Source organism: Pleurodeles waltl, chromosome 5 (assembly GCF_031143425.1).
Source record: "Pleurodeles waltl isolate 20211129_DDA chromosome 5, aPleWal1.hap1.20221129, whole genome shotgun sequence".
NCBI lineage: Eukaryota > Metazoa > Chordata > Amphibia > Caudata > Salamandridae > Pleurodeles > Pleurodeles waltl.
In genome coordinates, this window is record NC_090444.1 from 499,187,842 (window position 1) to 499,212,918 (window position 25,077).

Here is a 25,077-nt window from a genome sequence, read left to right on the forward strand (position 1 = left end):
CTCCCATCAGCTGGTGTGATTCTTGTATCAGGCATGTGGGCATATGTAAGTGATGGGCCCTTGAGTGGCGCGGTCTGTTTATGTGAGTGTTGTAATGTGCTGGGCCCGTGGCTGGCGGTGTGAATGGTCTTGTGCGTGTCATGTATGAAAGGTGTGTGAATGGACTGTAAAGCAGTTGGTGCCTTGTCGCGGCTTTACAGCTCACGAGCTGTGAGTCATTGGTTCACTTTTTTGCCTTTCAGTTATTAGCAGTGCATTTCATTTTTGTGAAATCTCTTGTTAATAAAATTTGATCCACTGAACCATCACTCACCCTCGTGCCAAATCCAACCAGTATGTGTGCTAAAAAATTACAAAACCTGCTCCGCTGTAATCAGGCGTCGCAGCACACCTGTGACACGCTAGGTGCCTCGGGTGGGACCCCGATGATGAAGCATGCCACCAACTTGGTTGGTGGGTGAGGGGTCTTCTTCACATAACCTAAGTGTGTTTCTTTTCACAATTTAAGTGTTTGGCACATCACGGACGTATGTGCACACATCAAAATGATATATTACAAAAATACCTGTGTTTGGGGGGGAGGGCCCACCTATGTTTTTGGTCCTGGGTGCGGCCTTCATCTAGGGAAACCTGCAAAACCCAGAAATTTTTTAAAACTAGACACCCCAAGGAGTCCAGGGAGGTGTGGCTTGCGTGGCTCCCCCAACATTTTCTTACCCAGACTCCTCTGTAAACCTCAAAATTTGCATAAAAAAGCATATTTTCCTGACTTTTCTTAGTAGGATCACAGCTCCAGCACAAAATTCCTACTCCCCAGTTTTCCCCTCAGTCTCCCAAGTAAAATGACACCTCGCTTATGTGGGTACCCAAAGCAGAGTCCGTCTAAAGATGTATAAAAGAATATGCCCTTATAAACTCGCTGTGCTATCCCTTCTATCTCTTCAAGTTTTGGGCCTTATTCTGTTGCAGGCACCTGGCCCACCCACACAAGTGAGGTATCATTTTTATCGGGAGACTTGGGGGAATGATGGGTAGAAGGACATTTGTGGCTCCTCTCAGATTCCAGAACTTTCTGTCACCGAAATGAGAGGAAAGGGTGTTTTTTTAGCCAAATTTTGAGGTTTGCAAAGGATTCTGGGAACAGAACCTGGTCCGAGCCCCACAAGTCACCCCATCTTGGATTCCCCAAGGTCTTTAGTTTTCAAAAATGCACGGGGTTGGTAGGTTTCCCTAGGTGCCGGCTGAGCTACAGGCCAAAATCCACAGGTAGGCACTGTTTTCTTTCAAAAAATGGGATGTGTCCATGTTGCGCTTTGGGGCATTTCCTGTCGCTGGCGCTAGGCCTACCCACACAAGTGAGGTATCATTTTTATCGGGAGACTTGGGGGAACGCTGGGTGGAAGGAAATGTGTGGCTCCTCTCAGATTCCAGAACTTTCTGCCACAGAAATGTGAGGAACATGTGTTTTTTTAGCCAAATTTTGAGGTTCGCAAAGGATTCTGGGTAACAGAACCTGGTCCGAGCCCCGCAAGTCAACCCTCCTTGGATTCCCCTAGGTCTCTAGTTTTCAGAAATGCACAGGTTTGGTAGGTTTCCCTAGATGCCGGCTGAGCTAGAGGCCAAAATCTACAGGTAGGCACTTCGCAAAAAACACCTCTGTTTTCTTTCAAAAATTTGGATGTGTCCACGTTGCTCTTTGGGGCGTTTCCTGTCGCGGGCGCTAGGCCTACCGACACAAGTGAGGTATCATTTTTATCGGGAGACTTGGGGGAACGCTGGGTGGAAGGAAATTTGTGGCTCCTCTCAGATTCCAGAACTTTCTGCCACAGAAATGTGAGGAACATGTGTTTTTTTAGCCAAATTTTGAGGTTCGCAAAGGATTCTGGGTAACAGAACCTGGTCCGAGCCCCGCAAGTTACCCCTCCTTGGATTCCCCTAGGTCTTGAGTTTTCAGAAATGCACAGGTTTGGTAGGTTTCCCTAGGTGCCGGCTGAGCTAGAGGAAAAAATCTACAGGTAAGCACTTCGCAAAAAACACCTCTGTTTTCTTTCAAAAATTTGGATGTGTCCACGTTGCGCTTTGGGGCGTTTCCTGTCGCGGGCGCTAGGCCTACCCACACAAGTGAGGTATCATTTCTATCGGGAGACTTGGGGGAACGCTGGGTGGAAGGAAATTTGTGGCTCCTCTCAGATTCCAGAACTTTCTGCCACAGAAATGTGAGGAACATGTGTTTTTTTAGCCAAATTTTGAGGTTCGCAAAGGATTCTGGGTAACAGAACCTGGTCCGAGCCCCGCAAGTCACCCCATCTTGGATTCACCTAGGTCTCTAGTTTGCAGAAATGCACAGGTTTGGTAGGTTTCCCTAGGTGCCGGCTGAGCTAGAGGCCAAAATCTACAGGTAGGCACTTTGCAAAAAACACCTCTGTTCTCTTTAAAAAATTTGGATGTGCCCACGTTGTGCTTTGGGGCGTTTCCTGTTGCGGGCGCTAGGCCTACCCACACAAGTGAGATATCATTTTTATCGGGAGACTTGGAGGAACGCTGGGTGGAAGGAAATTTGTGGCTCCTCTCAGATTCCAGAACTTTCTGCCACAGAAATGTGAGGAACATGTGTTTTTTTAGCCAAATTGTGAGGTTCGCAAAGGATTCTGGGTAACAGAACCTGGTCCGAGCCCTGCAAGTCACCCCTCCTTGGATTCCCCTAGGTCTCTAGTTTTCAGAAATGCACAGGTTTGGTAGGTTTCCCTAGATGCCGGCTGAGCTAGAGGCCAAAATCTACAGGTAGGCACTTCGCAAAAAACACCTCTGTTTTCTTTCAAAAATTTGGATGTGTCCACGTTGCGCTTTGGGGCGTTTCCTGTCGCGGGCGCTAGGCCTACCCACACAAGTGAGGTATCATTTTTATCGGGAGACTTGGGGGAACGCTGGGTGGAAGGAAATTTGTGGCTCCTCTCAGATTCCAGAACTTTCTGCCACAGAAATGTGAGGAACATGTGTTTTTTTAGCCAAATTTTGAGGTTCGCAAAGGATTCTGGGTAACAGAACCTGGTCCGAGCCCCGCAAGTCACCCCATCTTGGATTCCCCTAGTTCTCTAGTTTTCAGAAATGCACAGGTTTGGTAGGTTTCCCTAGGTGCCGGCTGAGCTAGAGGCCAAAATCTACAGGTAGGCACTTCGCAAAAAACACCTCTGTTTTCTTTCAAAAATGTGGATGTGTCCACGTTGCGCTTTGGGGCGTTTCCTGTCGCGGGCGCTAGGCCTACCCACACAAGTGAGGTATCATTTTGATAGGGAGACTTGGGGGAACGCTGGGTGGAAGAAATTTGTGGCTCCTCTCAGATTCCAGAACTTTCTGCCACAGAAATGTGAGGAACATGTGTTTTTTTAGCCAAATTTTGAGGTTCGCAAAGGATTCTGGGTAATAGAACCTGGTCCGAGCCCCACAAGTCACCCCATCTTGGATTCCCCTAGGTCTCTAGTTTTCAGAAATGCACAGGTTTGGTAAGTTTCCCTAGGTGCCGGCTGAGCTAGAGGCCAAAATCTACAGGTAGGCACTTTGCAAAAAACACCTCTGTTTTCTTTAAAAAAAAATGGGATGTGTCCACGTTGCGTTTTGGGGTGTTTCCTGTCGCGGGCGCTAGGCCTACCCACACAAGTGAGGTATCATTTTTATCGGGAGACTTGGGGGAACATAGATTAGCAAAACACGTGTTATTGCCCCTTGTCTTTCTCTACATTTTTTCCTTCCAAATAAAGGAGAGTGTGTAAAAAAGACATCTATTTGAGAAATGCCCTGTAATTCACATGCTAGTATGGTCACCCCGGAATTCAGAGATGTGCAAATAACCACTGCTCCTCAACACCTTATCTTGTGCCCTTTTTGGAAATACAAAGGTTTTCTTGATAGCAATTTTTTACTCTTTATATTTCAGCAAATGTATTGCTGTATACCCGGTGCAGCTCATTTATTGGCTCTGGGTTCCTCGGGTTCTTGATGAACCTACAAGCCCTATATATCCCCACAACCAGAGGAGTCCAGCAGACGTAACGGTATATTGGTTTTGATAATCTGACATTGCAGGGAAAAGTTACAGAGTAAAACGTAGAGAAAAATTGATGTTTTTTTCGCCTCAATTTCAGTATTTTTCTTTTTCAGCTGTTATTTTCTGTAGGAAACCCTTGTAGATCTACACAAATGACCCCTTGCTGAATTCAGAATTTTGTCTACTTTTCAGAAATGTTTAGGTTTCTGGGACGCAGCGTTGGTTTCATGCCCATTTCTGTCACTGACTGGAAGGAGGCTGAAAGCACAAAAAATTGCAAAAATGGGGTATGTCCCAGTAAAATGCCAAAATTGCATTGAAAAATTGGGTTTTCTGATTCAAGTCTGCCTGTTCCTGAAAGTTGGGAAGCTGCTGAGTTTAGCACTGCAAACCCTTTGTTGATGCCATTTTCAGGGAAAAAACCACAAGCCTTCTTCTGCAGCCACTTTTTCCAATTGTTTTGAAATAAACACAATTTTCACTGTATTTTGGCTAATTTCTTGGCCTCCTTCAGGGGAACCCACAAAGTCTGGGTACCTCTAGAATCCCTAGAATGTTGGAAAAAAAGGACGCAAATTTGGCTTGGTTAGCTTATGTGGACAAAAAGTTATGAGGGCCTAAGCGCGAACTGCCCCAAATAGGCAAAAAAAGGCCTGGCACAGGAGGGGGAAAAGGCCTGGCAGCGAAGGGTTTAATATCAAATACATTTTTACCTCCAGCCATTTTTCACAGCATTCTCTTTTTGTACCAATTCAATATACATCAACCGGCATTTTTCTACAACAAAAGAACTCTGGCAAAGAGCCCCCCTCGTGGGGCCTGTCAGGCATTGCAGTGCCGGCCTGACGAGGAGCTTAGCCCGATAATGAAGCATGTCACCTATTGGTGAGTGAGGGCTCTTGTTCCATTACGTTTGGATCCCAGGGACTTCTTTTGGTCCTCCTGCCCCTGGGATTCTGCAGGGACTATACCTCCTTTTTTACTAAGAACTGACTTAGTCACTATAGGGGCATATCGCTCATTCAGCTATGCCGTCACCCTTGGTACAGTACACCCTGCCTTGGGGCTGTAAGGCCTGCTAGAGGGGTGACTTACCTATGCCACAGGCAGTGGTTTAGGGACAGGGCACCCTGGGGGGAGTGCCATGTTGACATAGTCTTTTCTCCTCACCAGCACACACATGCTGCCAGGCAGTGTGCAAGTGCTGAGTGAGGGGTCCCCAGGATGGCATAATACATGCTACAGCCATTAGAGACGTTCCCTGACCACAGGGCCCTTGGTACCAGGTGTACCTCCTGCAAGGGTCTTAACTGTGTGCCACGGCTGTGCCAATTGGGTAAACAAATATACAGTTTGGGAAATAACACTGGTGCTGGGGCCTGGTTAGCAGGGTCATTGCACACTTCCAATCAAAGATGACATCAACACTAGGCAAAAATTGGGGGTAACCATGCCAACGGTATCATTTTCCTACAGTTGGTATTTCTCTTCACATGAGGCCAGTCCCACATTTGCACAATTTTCTGAGGTAAACATCGACACTGCTCAACCTTCTTCACATTCACTTGATATTGATCATGAAAAACTTTTTGAAGATGATTTAGATGATGATCAACTTCATTTGGTGTTGATTTGTCTTAATTGATTTTGTTGTTTGGCCTTGTGGGTGAGCATCAAATGCCGCTTTTGGAATGTTCAGGCAGACATTTTGTCTTCTCGCTGTGACGCACTCACTTTTTCCTTCGCCTTGGAAACCATTACAAAATGGTTCTCCTTCCCACAGCATTTGCAAATCTGTCCAATGGTAGGACTTTTACCTTCATGTGAACAAAACAATCCATACCCGAAATACAACTTTCTTTTTGTGTGGAGACATTATCATGTGTTATTCAGCTTTGTGTTTCTGCTTACTTTTCAAGTTCATGACTGACTCACTTTGGGCACCTCTGGCCTCCATGAGAGCAGCATGTGAACCTGCACACTCTTCAGCTCTGGCAGCCATGAAACTGGCTCTAGACTAAGAGTTTCACTCAGCATTCACCATCTGAATGAATCTGACTGACACCTGCCAATAACTCAGAGACGCATTGCTTCCTCTTCATTAAAGTGTCTAATGATCGTATCCAGTCTCTCAACAAAATTGTCTGTTTTTTCACAAACTCTTTGTTGTTCTTGCCCGAAAATGTACCTTTCGCAAGATGCATTCAGCATTGGATTGAACTTGAGACTCAAGACTTCTTAATTTGACAGTACAAAACTTCATCAGCTCATGGCATTTTCTTTAACTTATTTTACTCCTTCACTAGCAAGAGTCCTGAGGTATTTGAGAGAGTTCTTGTTATCTGTTCCTTCTAGTGCATCAATTAAATCATCAAATGTCTCTATCCAAGCAGTCCACCTGTCACCAGTATTCTGCTTTTTGGTGGTCTCAAATGTTAATGGTGGTTTCAGGAAGGTGGAGGCATTATAACTATATACAGGATTGGATGACACTGAGGATGGAGTTTTCTCTGACTTGGCTCGGGGGTCTTGGTAAACTTGTTCGTGCAGACTATATCTGAGACCCTTTGACATGCTGGCTTGTAGGTCATCTTTGATCACTGCAGGAAATGTGGCTCCTTTCTTGGTCTCTAGTGGAAGAACAGGCTTTGGTTCTTTCGATCACCTCTTCAGTTATGGACAGCCACGTAAGAACAAACCTGGGAACTGATTCTTGGGCCACCGCACCCTACAGTGTGGTATGATGACTCTCTTTAATTGGTTCTGGTAAGCAGACAATCATTTCTTGTATATGAATCACTTTGCTTTTAGGCGGCTCTTTGTAGTGTCAGACTCCTGGTTGATCACTGCCTCCTTGTGCTTCTGATCACAGCATATCTTGCAATTTGCTGTCGCTTTGTTGCTTTTTCAAAACCTGTTTGTGAATGCCTTAAGAGTTATCGTTCCATGTGATGTATAGCTCTAGATTCCATGGTAGTGGTGTTTCTCTCTTTACCGCTTTATCAGCAAGGTTCTTGGCCAACGACGTGTAGATTTCTAAGTGAAGCATTCTCTATCTTCAAAAGCTTTACACCAGCTGGAGCTGCATTGTGACTCCACTTACACCAAATATTGACTCTGCAACTTCAACAGAGGCACACCTGGACACACAAGCAGTTTGCTTGAACCACTGCAAATTATCTGGGAAATCACTTTTGATCTTCATTTTACTTATCCTGTATCTAATCACCAGCTGTAGCATCTTCGCAGCCGAGGTACCCGCCAATAAGAACGCCACACATGGAGCTTTGTATGACACGTTTTTATTCATCTGTATGTAACTGTGAAGTCAACATTCTAAACCTGCATTCACTTCACCACATTCAAACATTTATGCCACAGTTCCTCGGAGTCCTTCAGGAGGCTAGAGGGTTTCATCATGAAATATTCACACACTAGCCAATGCTGAATCCCCAGTATATTTGTATTAGTTGTTCCCTATCTTTTTCCCCAAATCTGCAACTGTGATTTCTACAAACTGTTCCAATTCATAGACAGTCTCTGTCTGTGGTGTCATAAAAATGGCAGAGAAGTGGTCCTTATAGACCCTCGGCACATAGACTCCGACACCCTTAGTTAGTGTAAAAGGCCATTTATTAGGACAGGCTTGCTCAATAACATAACATATCAATGTAACCAGAACTTAATAACAACATTTATTTTTAACCTTGTAACTCCCTTTCTTCCATTCACATTTCAATCCTCCACTTATCCTTATGTGCCAATCACTTATGACCCAAAATCCAATTCCATTTCCACACATCCCCCTTTTTCCTTTTATCCCTTGCCTGACTCTGGCCTCGCCCTGTCTGTCATCCTTCACCTGCTTCTTTTTCCCCCCTGGAAGGGTGGCCAAGCCTGCATCTGACTCTCCACCCTCCCCCATATACTGCCTGTGCTGAGCAACCTGCCCTAAAACGGGCAAATGAAAAATACACCCCCAATCCTTTGTCGCACACTCTCACGCCAGACCCATCCATCTCTCCCTTCTTACCTGTAGGGCGGGCGGGTTGCCAACCTCTGCGCAGCGTGACTTGCTGGTGCCGAAGAGGCTGATCCTCCCAACCCAACGCCCCTTTGTACCCTCCCAAGCACCCTCCCCCGCCTATCTCGCCAGCCTATCCCACCCAAGGCCGTCTACTTCCAGCCCGAGAGCTCCCGTGAAAAGACTAGACTGCATCCAGCTCTTCACGGGGCCCTATCGGGACATACACTCCGATACTCTTATTTAGTGTGAAAGGCCATTTATTATGACAGGCTTGCTCAATCACATAACACATCAATGTAACCAGAACTTAAGAACAACATGTATTTTTAACCTTGTTACCCCCTTTCTTCCATTCACATTTCAATCCTCCACTTATCCTTTGCATCACCCAAATCCACTTCCATTTCCACACATCCCCTTTTTCCTTTTATCCCTTGCCTGACTCTGGCCTCCCCCGTCTGTCATCCTTCACCTGCTTCTTTTTCCCCCCTGGAAGGGTGGACAAGCCTGCATCTGACTCTCCACCCTCCCCCATCTACTGCCACTCAGCAAAACCCACTTGGCGTTTTGCTGCCCCACCAGCGAACCCACTGCAATCTCATGCTTGACCATCCACACCTCCCTGCCAAAAAATTTCACCCACAAATTAGTCAGCAAGAAACGCAACTCCATCAGGTAATGTCCATTCCCCATGTCCGAGAGGTGCACACTGTCATCCCTGAACAGCACCTGTTCCTCCTCCTTCAGGCCCTCATGCGTCAGAACCTTAATGTCATGAGCCCTGCAAAAACCCCATATAGCCCTATTGAATTTCCTCCGGGCCCTCTCAATTGCCCCATGTTTTTGGGCCCCATGCCATTTCCTTCTTGGCACAAATTCTGTCCACACGAATCAGGTCCCATGCATGTTGTGTTTCAACAGGACCAGATCTCGCTGCATGTGTTGCAGAAGGGTGAGCCTGAAAGACTGACCAAGTAATTTTCCCCAAGGTGTACCACCAGTACATCCGGACATCCCCACGTTGGCAAAATTTTTCCCCACCACAGCACTTCATGCCGACTGCTCAGGAGTCCCAAAGATCCATAGACCTGTTTCTCCGCATACTTGGCCACCCAATGCACAGAAGAATGGGCGACTAGCCACATGATTGACTTATTCTTCTCCGGGCCACTTACGCAACCTGGAAAGAGAAACAAAAATCGTCGCATAATACCACAAAACCCAAATCTCCCCTCTTTTACCCAGAACCAACCTGCCTCACAATCTTCCCCTCAAACAGAACTAGGCTCTATCATATCTCTTACAGCACCTTGTGCGCCACCATCCAATGAGCCTGATCCTATCCCAGTCCCACCCCAACCTGGCTGCCTCTGTCGCCGCACCAATTCTAAAGGAGTGCGTACCAAAATTACTTGTCTGCCTTCCCACTCGCCTCAGAGCCATCCTCAAAACAGACAACTGAAAAGCTGTAACTTTAGTGCCATTCTCATGCTAAAAAAACCATTCTTCCCGCCTTCTCCTGCACACTGTGAATTTGTCCCATTCCCATAACAGGCATGCTTCCACCCCTCCTCCTTCCTCCAACCAAATCCATTTACCTTTGCCCAGCTGATCCGTTTTTGATTGCCTCAACCATATCCCCAATCTCCCGCCTTGGCGTTGTACCTCACTCATGTTTAGACCACACTCTGTCCCCACTCTCAACAATTCAGACACTCGAAAGGCCCTAAAAAACATCCATATCATACACAACCGGAATAGTCCCACCTCATCCGCATTCAAACAACACACTGGCAACATGTAAAAAATATCCAACAACAACTCGAATGTAATGGCTTCCCGGACAAAAACTGAACTTGAGGGAACCCTCCCCCATACCCTTCAGCATTTTCCCTAGAATATCATTCTTTGCCGGGTCCCAGCCAAAAAACAGCTTCCCATAAAAAGTCACCCCCGCTAACGTGCCCCTAATCATGACGGGCGATAAACCCTTCCGAATCAAAAACACAACAAAATGCATCACACGAGCCTCCAGTTCTGCCCATTCCTGGCTCCAAAATTGACCCCTATAAGGTGCAAAGTCATGAAATTCCAACCATGTCAGGCGATACCTCTTGAGGGTTGATTCCGCTAGCGACCTCTCCACCAGTTTCATGACCATCACGCCCCCCCACTCCCAAATGTCTGCAGGGACCGCTGTCTTGAATTAGTCTTCACCGGGTGTCAACTGTCGAAAACACTGCCACTGTAAACGAGATAGGGAATCTGCAATGGAGTTGTTTACACCAGGAATGTGTGCAGCCTTAAATATTATGTTCAGAGTTAAACAACGCAACATAAACACCTAAGCAACTTCAGCACTCTCAAATCCCTTGCTTTCTGCTTATTCACCAACTCCACCACTGTCAAATTACCCACATGAAGCAGCACTGTCCTGTTAGCCAATTTGTCTCCCCATACCGACAGCGCTACTAACAGAGGGAAGAACTCCAAAAATGCAATACTCCTCCCTTGGCTCAACCATTGAGCAGGCCATGTATCTGCACACCATCGCCCACCCCAGAAAAATCCAAACCCAGCTGTGCCAGCCGCATCAGAAAAAATCTGCACCTGCCAAACAGTGTCCTCCTCCCAAAAAGACATTGAAACCCTGTTAAACTGTGTCAAGAACTGTTCCCATACCGTAATGTCTTCTGGTAATCCCACTGTCAACCTTATCCTGGGATGCGGGAGGGATGCACCTGACATAGCCAGGCCCATGCGCTTACAAAATGTCCTGCTCCCCCCGAACCACTCGACATGCAAAATTGAGGAAGCCCAGTAGCTGTTGTGCCATGCGCAGTTCAATTTTACACCTCAATCTGACTTCCCTTAAGAACAACAGAATCTCCCCCAACTTCTCAGCCGGTAAGCAAGCTATACAATCCCTTGTGTCCAGTTCAATACCCAAAAAGGTTAAGACGCAACTAGGGCCTTCCATTTTTTCCGGTGCCAGAGGTACCCCAAAATCTTGCGTCAACTGTACAAAAAGCTGCGGTGCCCTGCCGCACGAGCCCGACCGCTCTGTCCCTACAAGAAGAAAATCATCCAGATATTGTGACACCTTCTGATGTCCACTCACCTGCAGAAAAACCCACTGCAAGAATGTACAAAAGGCTTCAAACAATGCACATGAAATCGCACGTCCCATTGGCAGGACTCTGTCCACATAAATGCCCCCCCAGCTGCATTCCTAGCAAAGAGAAATCTTGGGTGAATCAGGAGCAGCTGGAAGGCTGCCTTGATGTCGCATTTAGCCATCTCTGCACCTCTCCCGCACCCCTGTATGATCCTTATGGCATCATTCACCATGGTGATACCACCCTCGTATCCTCTGGTGCGATAAAATCATTCACGATGCCCCTTCAGGCCATAACAGATGATATATCAGCCTAAATTCCCCTCTGCTTTTCTTGGGTACCACTCCCAAAGGTGAGATCATCAAGTCCTCCATGGGCCACCCGTAATAGGGGCCCACAATCCTGCCTTCTGCCACCTCCTTGTATAGTTTTGCTGCCACTTCATCCGGCATAGCCTTAGCTGACTGCAAATTCCCACCCAGCTCCTCATCCATGGACCCTGATACCCCACCCGGAAACCTTCTCCGAAACCACACTCCAATTTGAGCGCTGTGTTAATGTCTGGGTACAACGCAACCAATGCAGCAATTTTTCTATCCTAATTGGAGTAGGCGCCCTTTGGCCCAGAAGTGCCTTGACCTCCTCTGCCCCTGGTCACCCTCCACTGCTCAGCAGGACTGGCGAGTGAGAAACATTGCATAACTTGAGGCTTGCCTCCACATTTGGAACACTCATGTCTAAATTTAAAAGTTTGCCTAGAGCAGAACCCCTTGTTGAAATTCCAACAAGCTCCTGCGGTAGATACCTGTGCCCTCTGAGGCACACCCACCCCTCCTTGAGCGGCATGCTCCTGAAATGGCTTATACACTACCCGGAGACCACTAGCTGTGTGAGTTGATGCATCAGAATGCGAAGATGCCATCCACTGCATCCATAATTCAGAATCTACATCCCCCCACAGCTTCTCCGGGTTAATGCTAACTCTGGCCCAAAACTCCTCATCATAATTCAGCCATGCAAAGCCCCCAAAGTGCAGCACAGCTTTCCGAATTATGTCCATGTACTTGAACATGGAGATGGCCCTGTCGAGGTATTTGTCACAGTATATACTGGTGTAAAACAAGAAAGCCGAAGTCCAGTTGTCCATATATATGGGAACCTGGGGCCTCCTCGCTAACTCACACTCCTCTTCCTTAGACCCTTCCTTAGCCTGAATGTCCCTGTATAATAGTTTGAAAACGTCCACATATTCATGCCTCCATATCCTCGCCTTCATTTTATCTGCCACATGTGACCCTAAAGGCATCGCAAGACCCATGTAAGGGAGTCTCTTCTTGTGTCCTGTTACCCCTTTATCCTTGTCCTCCTTTCCTCCATCTACCCCGTCTCATCATGCCTGCTCTTTGCCAGCAGCTCCTCATCTCCTCCTTTATCTGTTCCGTCTGCAACTACAACACCCGCCTCCGGATGAAAGTGTATTGAATCCTCACTCATCACTACAGATTTGAATTGAGCTGTGCCCCCTTTTCCCCTCTTAGCCTCCCCTGGAGCCCACCAATCTCCTTTACCTTGAAACCCCCGAGCATTTGTTCCAGTATCCGGCAATACCTTGCGCCTGCCGCCGTCCTTGCGAGAGACCACGTATCCTTGTGCAAATGTAGAAACCTGTAAAACAGAAGCAGAAGAGGGGGTTGCACCGCTCCTGCACCCCTGCCCCTTCCCTTGTACCCCCTCACCTCTTTCTCTTGGATCTCCCCCTCTACCCAGTCATCCAGCTCATCCTCATAATCCAGTTCAAGCACCACATCTTCATCCACACCCATTTCTTCGTCTACACCAAATGCATCACCCATGCTACTTTCGTCACCCATCCTGAAACCCCCTTGGCGTAAGCCCGGCGTGTTCTTCCTGCACTCCCACGGTGTAGAGAAGGCCGCCGAAGACCCCTCGAATGCTTGCGACAAACGTCCAGGGCCTGTAATACACCCCATTGGCTTCTCCACCTTTCTACCAGCCTCAGATGTCGGCATTGACTCTCCTCGCCGCGCCTGCCCGTATACGCCAGGCGGTGCCTTCATGCTGCTAGTCCCACTAGCCACACCTGCCTACTTCGCTAACCCCTGCTCCTCCTCTGGTATCCATACCCAACTGCCCTTCTCTGACCTGTGCCCCTCATCCTGCCCCCCCCTAACTGCAGCTGCCTTCATCTTCGCCTTCTTGGCCCTGTCCTCTGCCTCTCCACTTTCTTTACACAACCTTTCCCACTGAAGCTCAGTTTCTGCCACCAGTTTCCTTTGCTCCAGAATTCTTGCCTCTGTATCCACTGTCGACAAGTCAGTGGGTGTGTAATGGCTGGCTCCTACCACGTCCTGCACTTGTCCGCCCTCGAAATGCTCCCCCACCCCCATGCCACATGCCTCACCACTGGAACTGGCCACTGCACTTCCCAGGATCACTGCCGCAGCACTGCCTGCTTTTGCCTTCCTATGAGGGCTGCTAAACTTTGAGCCATGCCCACTCCAGAGCCCCTAGCTGTGGCCCCACCTAAAGTAAGGTCCAATGGCTGCTCTGCTCCAGGTGGCATCACTAATGCCTGCACTGCCTGCTGAGCTGTGCCCAGCCCGCTCTCCTTCAGCCCAGAAGGGCCTGCCACGTTTTCCCGGGGCCCCTCCCCTGCCAGGTCCTCTCCTCTTGTTCCTGCCTCTTGATGTGGCTCCCCTTCTGGACACACCGCACCCCCTCCCTCTTTTGGGCTTTTTCTTACTGCCCTGTGCAGGAGAGCGGCAAGCGGCGGTCGCCGCTGCCACACCCTGACCTGTTGCGCAAAGTGCAAGCGACAACCCCACCCAGGCCTGATCAAGAACCCCAGGCCTGAGGAGGTCGTCTCAGCCCGCCTTACCCAGCACGCGAAGCGCAGCTCTTATAGCGTTGATATCATGGCCTGCGGCCATGACGGGCATCTTTATATTGGCGGGTGCCGCGTGCATTACAGATAACACGCGCCCGTCTGATGCCGCAGTTAAAAGGTGCTCCGCGTAGGCCGAAGCGTAAATGCCCCCAGCTACCATTACCTTGACAAGGCACTTTCATGCCTGCTCCTCCCTGCAACGCGATCACCTGCTTGGCACACAAAATGCCGAACGGAGTTCCTGTAACTGTTGTTGTAATACTGTATTAACCTAGACTAAAATTCCCTGATCGGCCAACCTCTGTGCAGTGTGACTTGCTGGTGCCGAAGAGGCCGATCCTCCCAACCCCACCCCCCCCCCTTTGTATCCTCCCAAGCACCCTCCCCCGCCTATCTCGCCAGCCTCTCCTACCCAAGGCTGTCTACTTCTGGACAGAGAGCTCCCGTGAAAAGGCTGGACTACGTCCAGCTCTTCACGGGGCCCTATTGCCATTTCTCCATCACCCCATATGGTGGCCTTCTCTTCATCTATCACCTTTGCTATCCACCAATCTTCTTGGTCTCTCCTGTTGAGCCATGCCAGCAGCTTCCCTGTCACATAGTCTCCTCTGGCAGTTTATATAAACTGAGCCATTTAACAGAACCAATTGGCCAGAATAAAACTCATGCGTTGGTGAAGAAATATCTCTGCAGTCAAGGAATTTGAATTTATTGTTTTTGCATTATACCTTACCACCGTTGTTCACTAACAAATAACATTTTTGTTTCAGAATTAAGCTTTCAGAACTACGTTAATTTAGGACTGCCTTAATACTTAGTGAAGCGCACTCTGTCTGCGTTTTATCATAAATCATCCGCAAGAGTCACTCTGATTTTCACAGTCCCGTGCCTCTTGATTTATCCTGGTTTCACCCGTAACTGCTTCCTATATTAATAATGATCGTTCGATAATTTCTACAGCAGCTACCAGTGAAACATCAAAAGCTGATGGCAGTTGTCCAAGGACTGCTCAAACAAGAATCGCCTTTACTAATGATGGTATCCATTTGATTGATTAGCATGGAATGTGGGACAGAGGTCATCGTAAGATAAGCGAGAAGGGACAAATCCCTGAATCTTTTTTCATCCCCAGTTAAGAGCTCGATTGTTGATGACAAAAAGCATGTCAAACAGAAATTAGACCTTGTTAAAATCCAAGTAGTAGTCCTTGGCAGCTGCAGCCGCGGCTTTGCTGTAAGGACATTAGATAGAAACATCTACAGACTCGAGGAACAACAACAAAATAAAGAAATGGAAATGCACTTTTCTTAATAAGAAATGACTAGAGGAAGAGGGAAATAAAGAAAACTTGGAAAACGCAGATAAATCAAAGCGAGTGCTAAAAGATTGCAGTGTATCAGTTGATTTGCGCATATATTTTCCAGAAATGTGTATTTACATTTCGTAAATCGCAATCCAAGGTGAGAGATATCTTGTTATGTTATTGACAGATACTTCGAGGAATTATTTAAATTTATAAATTATTTCAGCAAAGCATCCGAACGAAAGAAAAATGCAATATAGATTTGGACAAACCCAGCGCACCTGGCATTTAAAAAATGCAAACACTTCACTTTGCAATCCGCATAATTAATGCTCTGGCACTGACTGATTTGAGTGGTTAAGCGCTGCAAAAGGTTTGGGATTCGGTTCACTGCTTTTCATTCATAAATAATGTTCCCAAAGATGTTGAGAACGATATGTGGCTGATATTAAATGCTGCAGTAGGCAACTGAAAGTGGTTCATTTAAACCAAGAGGATACGCATGGAAAATAAATGGACAGTAACAACGTCTGCTCTCTTTTTTAATGTTCGATGATATTTACATAGCAAATGCCCATTTTTTCAGCTCGAGGAGGTTGTGTTTTTATTTTCTTTTTTTCTAAAGTACCCATCGAATATAACTAATATTGTGTTCCTACCACAGCGCACATCATAGGGATACATATAAATGCATTTTAAGATTTAGGCTTCTTTAGATTATTTTGCTATATGTACTCCATTACTGTCTACCACAATAAGGTTCGTATTCCGCATTATTTAGTAACTGCTAAATGAGATGTGATTTTCATGATATTTTGTCTTGCAATTTTTGTTTGTATTGTTCGATTGTGTGGATGTTCTGCTGATATCTAGAATACATCCTCTTTCACTTGGCTTGGCTAAATCTGACACAGTTTACTGTAGCCTGACCGAGTGGGTTAACACACAGGAATGTAAGAGCAACTGAAGAAAACTCTTGCAAGACTGCGATGTTGGTGATTTTTTTTAGCTCGAGTGGTGTAATTAAATTGCCTTAGAACAGTCTTTAAAGCTGCTAAATATAAAACAAGTACCTATACTATGTGTAGGAAAAGTGCAGAAGACCCCCTCACTTTTTGCCCCTATTTTTCACTCATACTGGTGTTTTCTGACTTTGATGGTGCCCAGGGCTCTGCTAAACAGTCCCAGGGCCTGTTCTCTGATGAAAACGGTATGTGCAAATTAGGTTAATTATAAATGGCTGTACCAACCTACCAATAAGTCCCTAGTATATGGTAGGATAGGTAGGTTTAGGGACCCCAGCATAGATAGTATACACATAGGTGCACTGTTATGGAGTCCAGTGTCATTTTAAAGGCAGATCTACCTTGTTGGATGCCCATAAGTTAAAGTTAGCTCCAAACTCAACTTTGGAATTAATAGTACTTCCAAAGTCCTCAGCTACCTTATTTTTAAATATGCCACCCCTAAGGTATGGCCTAAATCCCCTCAGTGTTGGGGTCAGTGTAATTATAAGCAGGGAATTTATAAAATATGTTTTACAAGCCCTGGTGAGGGAAAAATAGCCACATTTGTTTTCCTCATTGTAGTGAATGGGCTCAATAAGTTAACATGGAAAGACTTTCTTTTAAAATAATAAAGTCTTATTTTCCACAGGAAGGAGTTAAATATAGCAAATGTGTTATCAAATAAACACTTATAATAAATCCAACAACTTGCCGCTGTTGAATTTAATAAAACTTGAACAGGGGAAGCGTTTTAGAACTCTTGCTAAAAGTGACCAACTTCAGCCCTGTAGTGCCCTTCTCTGATTGGTCAGCCTCTGCCAACCTGAGCAGGACTGCCTTGATGAGGTGTGAAGTGGCCTGGGCAGAAACAAAGTAAGCATCTGGTGGGAGGAGATCTGCCTCAACAAATGGTAGAATGGGATGGGGGAGCAGCCAAACTGGACTTCAAAGGAGGGAAGGGCATTTGGGACAGCAACTAGACCTCTCCCATTTCCTGCAGCTCCAGACAACCAGGTGCCCCTGATTAGAATAAGAGAGGGCTAGAAAGGGGTGTGTTATGGGAAACTTAACCACATCAGTAGGTGGACTCAGCCAGATCTAAACACTAAGATTACATTTTGCCATCTTGGATTTTGGAGGAATGTTGCTCCCTGGGATTGATTTTTGCCATACTTCCCAGGAAGTGGTCACTTAGGAGGGTGATAGCCTGCATGTGATTGGGCAGGAGCACCCCAGGAGCAAGGATAAATATGGCAGAGCTGCCCCACACTTCAGATCCCTGCTGGAAAAAGACAAGAAGAAGTAGAACTGCCCTGCTAGATCCCTTGCCTGCACCTGGACATTGCACTCTGAAGGACTTCACCAGCTGCATACTTTGGGCCTCACCAAGAAAAGTACTTTGCCTTGCTTCTAGAACCTCAGGAAAGGACTCCCTGTAAGATACAGGTAGAAAGGAGCTGACCAGAGTCCCCTGCATAAAGTCCTGCACCAAAAGATCAGCTTACCAGTGGCCATTTAAGGATTTTGACCAGGTGCATTCTGGGAGTTGAAGTACTATTTCCAAAGAAGCAACTCAGAGCTTTTGGAATCTTGGGATGAGCTGTGGACACTTAAAGGACCCAATAAGTACTTCTGGAAGAAGATCTATATTTTTTGAGAAGTTCGGAGCAACTTTGGAAAAAAGCTCCATAAGTGGACCCACCCAATGTTGAGAGTCAAGCCGGCCAACATAGACCGCAACTGGGCCTGACTTGCAGGTTTATCCCGCTGAAAAGTCCTGGATCCCCAGACTTCTAGGATTTGACTGAGAGCGTGCAGAAAGGCAATGCGACAAAGACACATCAAAATTGGCTTGCTGAGGAGGGTCGTCTGATGTCGGGGAAGGAAAGCTCCAAAAAAGTTTCTAATTCCGAAGGTAAAAGTTTGACAAAGTCCTCCCACACAGTGCATCCAAGGAGGGCTCTATCGTGGTCGGCCTCAACTTTCGACTTTCCTCGGTCGGAGGAAATCTTCCTCAAAAAGTGAATAAGTCCAAACTTAGAAACTTGACCGAGGCCTCTCACATTGTGTATCCGAGGAAGGCTCCAGCGAGGTCTGCCTGAACATGTGACTTTGTCCCAGTTGGAGAAAAATCTTCAACAAATCATCTAAGTGTGAAGGTAAAACTTTAACCAAGGCCTCCCTCTCAGTGTAGCTGAGCAGGGCTCCTTCGCAGTCGGTATAACATTTTGACTTTGCCCTGGTCTAGTGTGACCAGATGTGCAAGTGGCGCTTTTGACTTTTAGGTGCTATAAAACATTTAGGCCCAGATTACGAGTCTGGCAGTCCTAGGGCTGCCAGACTCTTGATGGTGGTCGGACCACCTTGGCTGTGATGGTCTGACCACCACATTACAAGTTTGGCAGGCAGACTCGCCAAACCTCCTCACATCCCTGCCAGGATCCTAGATCCCAACGGGCTGACGGCGGGGCTGGTTATGATCAGCCAGGGCAGGGCTGAACTTATCGCCGCCCTGCTGATTACAACCTTGTCACTCACCAGCCTTTTCATGGCAGTCCCATGTGGCCCCCTGCACTGCCTATGTTCATGGGATTGGAAGTGCAGGGGTCCCACAGGCCAGCACCCAGGAAATGTGCACTGTCTGCTGTGCAGACAGTGTGCATTTCAAGGGTGCTGGTGCCCTTTGTGTGCAGCAGCATTGCTGCCGGCTGTATTATGAGCTGACAGCAGTGCTGCCGCACCTTTCCTGCTGGGCTGGCAGGTTTCCACCAGTCAGCCCAGTGGGAAAGTTGTAATGGGTCTGGCCGAGAGGTCGCAGCCCCGCGAAGTCCTCCCCATTGGGAGTTTGGCAGACGGATGTTTCTGTACGCCAAACTCATAATCAGCTCCTAAATATTAAAAAATTCATAACTCTGGTTCCCTACATTGGATTTTTGGCATTTTGGTGTCATTTAAAAGATAAACATCTAATCTATTTTTAAAAAATTAGTTTCAGATTTTTATTGTGTTTTATGTTTTACTTATTTACTGTTTTGTTTATATTAAATGCTAAACAAACTTGTCTCCTAAGTTAAGCCTAACTGCTCGTGGCCAAGCTGCCAAGAGTTGAGCCAGGGTTAATTTATTGAGACCTTGGCTGAACCTAAAGGGGATTTGTGGCCTATTGCGAAGTGTAGGTACTTACCTGCCCTTACCAATAATCCATTTTCCAACAGTATGGTATTGCAATGGTAACAAAAAGAGCACCAAATACCAACAACAATAATAACTATAATAATAATAATAACAATGAAACTAAGGGTAGCAGTATTTTATGGACATATTTTTCAGCAAGGGGGTTTTGAATAACATCAAATAAAGAAAAAGAATGAAGCTCGAGTTATCTATGATGTCACTCACACCCCCAAGAAGAGCCATACATATCATGGCATTACCTCCCAATGCCAAAACATGACTTGTCCTCCCTATCAGAAATGAGAAAAAAATATCTTCCCTATCACGCTTAACCAATACCCTCCACATTACCTGCCTCCCTTGCCCTCCTGCACTGGTGCCGTCTACTTTCAATCAAAGCAGACAAACAACGCTGCTCATTCTGACAGACTCTCAGCCTGGAAGACCTTTATGACCTAGAAGCAGTGGGTATAAGTTTTTTTTTTTTTATCAGCTGTTAATGTGTCACAGCACTGAGAAACCACAATTAGAATCCAATGTAAACAATAGAGGCTTCCTGTGGGAACCATTCATCATGATCAAAATAATAATAATAATAATAATAGCTTACCTTGACAAGCCATTACTAAGAAGTAAAACTAAAAATATAGGACAAATGTAAAACTTTTTTTTTTTAATAGAACAGATCACTTGATTCACAACATAAACATAAGAAATCTCTACTTATAGAATGTTTCTGGGCCTTATGCACAATCAAGAACAGCAGTAACCATTACGGGAGAAACAATTTTGAGTGAACTATCATGCTTGAAGGGTGTTGTGGTAAATAAGTATGTAAACTGCGTAGAGCTGGTCTATAGGACAGTCTTGCAGTGCCGGAAAGGTCAGTCTGGCAGGTTGATGTAATTGTATTTATATAGCACTTACTACCCCGATGAGGCGTTAAAGTTAAAGCACTTTTCAGCGAGCAGCATTCTACTCTGGAACCCAAAAGGATTAGTGGTGAATTAGTACAGGGAAATATGACTATGGTATTAGTATAAAGACACATGAGTTAATTTGAGCAGAGGACATGTGAGTCTGTTACTTGATTTCAATAGAAAAAGGAGGAATAGAGGAGGGAAGAATCCAGAAGTGTTAATTGGGAGATCTTTGTAGTAAGATGAGGTTTGGGATGAGAAAAAGGAGAGATAAATAAGGGAAAATTTAGTAGGGGTGTTTGGGAGATCGTAGTGATAAACTGAAGTTTGGGGTGAGCCAGGAGGGGTAGAGGAGGGAAGAGTCTGGAAAGGGTATTTTGGAGATGATAGGAGTAGAATGGGTTTGGTATGAGTTAGAGAGTGAAGATCGAGGATAGATTGATAGAGGTATAGGGTGATGGTCAGACAGAGTAAAGCTTTCGAGAGAGTATTTCTTTCTCTTGTACAGTAGGATTAGAGTAGTAAATATGTAGATATGATAACATAATCACAGGAATGCATGTGTAAGGAATATAATATATTGAGATTTGAAGTTGTATCGTACAAACACAGGCTTTCAAGAGTCAGAGTATTTGAAGTGAATTTACTTGTGTATTTTTATAACAGTATTTTATCTTTCCCCAATATTTCAATAGTGACATGCTATATATATATATATATATATATATATATATATATATATGCATAGAAACATACACATATTCATAATACCGATACATATAAATACACCTACACATACAAATTCATACATATATACATTTAATTGAAGTGAACTATACACTTGTTAAACAGGCCTACAGGATATGTATATATTTTAAGATAAAATAGTTATTATATATATTTGTACAAATAAATACACATATCTAGCTATGTACACAAAATCAAATTATAACATGTTTACATACACGTGGATATGCAGTCCATTGCTGTTTAAGTGCGGTGGGTATGTAGGAAAGAGCCAACTCTTGAGTAGTCTTCTAAAGATAAGATGGTTATCCGTGGATCTTATATTTGGAGGTAATGAATTCCATTGTTTGCACACTTGGACAGAGAAAGATGTGCCACCTGTTGTCTTGTATGGGTAGGTTTTGAGGGTCACAGAGAAAGGATGTGAAGGACAATCTTTCAGAGATAGTTAGTGAGCAAACTTACCAGTTGGTTGACTCAGGCATCTGCAGATACTGGTTGGAGATGTGTTAATTGAGACAGGGGCCTGTTGTCTGCATCACTACAAAGGGAGGATATTTCTGGATGTTCTGTCATTTGGTAAGATCTTAATTGGCATCTGCTTGGTACACTAATTTTTCTCTACATATTTAATGGGCTCCAATGGCCATAGATCAGGGGTTTGGGTCCCCTACTGCTTACTGTTTGTCTGGGGTAGTGCTCCATCTGGGAGCCAAATGGAGGGAATGTTGGTGAGCATTGCATCCAAGTGTCTCCTGCTTTTGGCTTCCTGAGCACAGTAGTTACTCTCCTGTACATAGATTCATCCTTGAGAGGACGTGAGATGGGGTGTACCTCTCGACTCTCCTTGTGTGTAAGGCATTATAATAAAAACAAACTTTTGGTATTTATTAAATAATAGCTTAAAGCTTTATTTGTGCTTGTGCTATAACACATCATAAGTAAATTGTGAAATTCACAATGTTTGGTGGGCTGCGAGTTTTCACATTACCTCTGCCTTAACCAAATGTTCATTAACAGTAATATAAACAAAGGACCCTTACTCACAATTACATTTTAAAGTATGTTAAGAAGAAACCTTACAGTACTTTTGGATTTGCACAATCCTTTTTGAATCCCAATTGCATCTGAAATGGGAATAAAATAGGAATATTCAGGGAATAGTTGCATGCATTCACTACAAATGAAAGCAATGTGTCCTCTTTGCACTGTTACAAATAGGGAGTTGGATGTTTCCAGGATGTTTAAAAAATGCATGCAGAATGTAAAAGACTACTGTAAACCTACTTGACAAACTCATTAATGCTTTTGGGAATCAGCCCTGTAATTTTGTATTTGAATAAATATGTAAACCATTAAACAATATTCAGTTCTTACATTAACATCATCTCAATAACATGTACTTAGAAGTAACCCAAAGTAGAAATGTAATTCTATAAACTCTTATAGTACAAAGTTTTATCTCATCACAGATAATTGTTATGCCCATGAACTTTCTCTTACCTTGCTAACAAACTTTACAATCGCTTTACAAATGACCACCAATTGCATCTCCGATCCATTTAATTAAACCAAATTCACCCATTACATTAAAATCAGGTCCAAAATATCCACATAAATTTACATCAGCCAGGACATTGCAATTCAAGCCTCTTTTTTACATTCTTCATAGCTTTGAAATTTCAAACTTCACACGGTGCACATAGTTCCTTAGGACTATCTCACCATACAAAACTGTTAGCCTCTTGCAAATGGATTCATATTACAAATTCAGAGGTACTTACTACGGATTAGATCTTACCATAAAAGCATTTTTTACTGACATAGCCAGCCAGCTGCTGGGAACAAACCTCTGCTCTTCTCCAGGTCATAGCTGGAGAGATGGAGAAGGAGAAGAACATTGACACAGATTGATCCTCAGCAAGAGGAGGAAAATGGTAGAACAATGACTGATAAAGAGAACATTTTAAATGATTTATGGAGGTCTACTAGAAGGACAATTTGGGAAAGTCTAAGCAAGAAGGTGAACATCCAACTCTCGGGCATGTTGAGATAGTCAACTGTATTTATGTGGTGGGAATGCATTTGAGAGAGATATTTAGAAATAATATAGTTTGGCTTAGGGGTTGAATGATTTTGCACTCTATTGAGCTGTATTTCATCAAGTTGGCCTACCTAGGCCTAAACTATGATTCAGCTCCAATTTGAAATTCTGAATGTGGCTGTGTTTTTGTCTCTCACCATACGATCATTACAATGTGCACAAATGTAAGGCTATTTAATAATACATTGTTCTTGATAAGCTCCAAAGAAGCTTTACGCTCAAATGAATCTGTTCAAGGATCTTCTTGCCTGAAGCTCACTGAGCTCTAATCAAAGTCAAAGTCAAAGACAAATTAATCTTTATTCGGTTTATGCGGCATCACAACCATAAAATATAACATAATAGAAAAACATAAGACAATATGAACGTTGCTCAGACTAAAATGAGCAAAGCATTAATTTAAAATAATCTCCACAAGGTTATCAGACAAGATTTCTCTGATTCACACAACACTATCTACAAAGCTTAAAACAACAAAACAAATTGATAAAGATTTCAAAGATTTTAAAAACAAAGAGAGCAGGTCTGCCCTGTTAAAAAACGTAGCACTTAGGCCCCCATTATGACATTGGTGGTAAGTCCCGCTTACCGCCCTGCCGACTGCCAGCAACATACTGCGACCGTGGCGGTATACCGATACCCTTATTATGACACACACATAGCATTCCGTCACTATCCAGACACACACATAAGTCCACCAGCCCAAAGGTCAGTGATAAACTGGCGGTAGCAAAACCCACACTGTTATGCCAACAGAACTACACCCACGGCATTATGACCCACGAATCACCGCGGCGGACATTCAACCGTGGTAAACCATTGGCGGTACATATCGCTGCACTAAAAATACACACAACCTAACAAAACAACACCACATTGGTCAATTTAAATAACACATACCTGACACACATACACACACCACACCGACACACCCACACATCCACACCACTATAAAACACACACACACATTACCCACAACCCTGTACGACTAACAAAAATTGCCACTAGAGATAGATACAGCAAGAGCACCCACAGAACTAGAGCCACAGAACACCATCACCCATACACCATCCACGTACCTCACAGCACACACCCCAACACATCACCCTACACACTCTCACACACACCACTCACACTACACCGATGGCACCACAAAGACACCCCAGGTTCTCAGTGGAGGAGCTAAGGGTCATGGTGGAGGAAATCATCCGGGTAGAGCCACAGCTACTTGGATCACAGGGGCAGCAGACATCTATTGCTAGGAAGATGGAGCTATGGCGGAGGATCGTGGAAGGGGTCAATGCCGTGGGACAGCACCCAGGAACAAGGGATGACATCAGGAAGAGGTAGAACGACCTACGGGGAAGGTGCATTCCGTGGTTGCAAGACACCAGATAGCTGTACAGAAGACTGACGGTGGACCCCCACCACCTCCCCCACAACTAACAACATGGGAGGAGCAAGTCTTGGCAATACTGCATCCTGAAGGCCTGGCAGGAGTAGCAGGAGAACTGGACTCTGGTAAGTCAAATCTTTACCACTATCACCCCCTACCTGTATGCCATCACATACCCCCACCCTTACCCTCACTCCCATCACTCCACCACCTCCCACACACTCCACCATCACAACTCACTAATCCCAATACCCAGCACTGCATGCCACAGCAATGCATGGACACCACCCACAGCCCTGCATGGACACAGATCACCACTGCATGCACACT